This window comes from Penaeus vannamei, chromosome 41 (assembly GCF_042767895.1).
Source record: "Penaeus vannamei isolate JL-2024 chromosome 41, ASM4276789v1, whole genome shotgun sequence".
NCBI lineage: Eukaryota > Metazoa > Arthropoda > Malacostraca > Decapoda > Penaeidae > Penaeus > Penaeus vannamei.
In genome coordinates, this window is record NC_091589.1 from 24962236 (window position 1) to 24964735 (window position 2500).

Consider the following 2500-nt stretch of genomic DNA (forward strand, 5'->3'; position numbering starts at 1 on the left):
TAGATTAATAATATACTCAAATATAAATTATATACACGTATATAAATATATGTATATACTTTTACATATATATATATTCAAATACATACATACATAAATCTTAATAAGTATAAAATTATGTATAATATACTTATACATACATACATATATATATAAAAGTATACATACATGTACATATGTAAAATAAATTTCATATATACATATATAAAAACCTACTTATACATACATAAATACAATATATATATAACATATAAATACATATGTAAATACAAACATATAAACATACATAAATACTTATATATACATATATAAATACATACATATACATAAATACACACATATATAAATACAAAATACATATATGTATATATGTATACATATACACATACATATGTATATATATACACACATGTATACATATATACATACATATGTATACATATACATACATACATATGTATACATATACATACATATGTATATAGATACATACATATGTATACATACACACATTCATATCTATACATACACACATTCATATCTATGCATACACACATTCATATCTATACATACACACATTCATATCTCTACATACACACATTCATATGTATACATACACACACATTCATTTGTATACATACACACGTTCATATGTATACATATACACACATTCATATGTATACATATACACATTCATATGTATACATATACACATATTCTTATGTATACATATACACACATTCATATGTATACATACACACACATTCATATGTATACATACACACACATTCATATGTATACATACACACACATTCATATGTATACACACACACATTCATATGTATACATACACACACATTCATATGTATACATACACACACATTCATATGTATACATACACACATTCATATGTATACATACACATACTGTCATATGTATACATAAATAGTCATATGTATACATAAATACACATGTATACATAAATACACATGTATACATACACACATTCATATGTATACATACACATTCATATGTATACATACACACACATTCATATGTATACACACACACACATTCATATGTATACATACACACACATTCATATGTATACATACACACAGTCATATGTATACATACACACACTGTCATATGTATACATACACATACTGTCATATGTACATATAAATACACATTCATATGTATACATACACACACATTCATATGTATACATACACACACATTCATATGTATACATACACACATTCATATGTATACATACACACATTCATATGTATACATACACACATTCATATGTATACATACACACATTCATATGTATACATACACACACATTCATATGTATACATACACACACATTCATATGTATACATACACACACATTCATATGTATACATACACATTCATATGTATACATACACACACATTCATATGTATACATACACACAGTCATATGTACACATACACACACTGTCATATGTATACATACACATACTGTCATATGTATACATAAATACACATTCATATGTATACATACACACACATTCATTTGTATACATACACACGTTCATATGTATACATATACACACATTCATATGTATACATATACACACATTCATATGTATACATATACACACATTCATATGTATACATATACACACATTCATATGTATACATATACACACATTCATATGTATACACACACACACATTCATATGTATACACACACACACATTCATATGTATACATACACACACATTCATATGTATACACACACACACATTCATATGTATACACACACACACATTCATATGTATACACACACACACACATTCATATGTATACATACACACACATTCATATGTATACATACACACATTCATATGTATACATACACACACTGTCATATGTATACATACACACACTGTCATATGTATACATACACACACTGTCATATGTATACATACACATACTGTCATATGTATACATAAATACAGTCATATGTATACATACACACATTCATATGTATACATACACACATTCATATGTATACATACACACATTCATATGTATACATACACACATTCATATGTATACATACACACATTCATATGTATACATACACACATTCATATGTATACATACACACATTCATATGTATACATACACACATCCATATGTATACATACACACATCCATATGTATACATACACACATCCATATGTATACATACACACATCCATATGTAAATATACACACATCCATATGTATACATACACACATCCATATGTATACATACACACATCCATATGTATACATACACACATTCATATGTATACATACACACATTCATATGTATACATACACACATTCATATGTATACATACATTCATATGTATACATACACACATTCATATATATACATACACACATATTCATATGTGTACATACACACATATTCATATGTGTACATACACATATT

General features: G+C 25.9%; 1 protein-coding gene across 28 annotated transcripts in view; it reads right to left on the minus strand.

Annotated features, from left to right (window-relative positions):
* The window catches only part of LOC113820661 (sex-lethal homolog), a 122185-nt gene that overhangs the window by 71936 nt on the left and 47749 nt on the right, over positions 1-2500 (minus strand). The gene's annotated exons all lie outside the window — the stretch shown is intronic.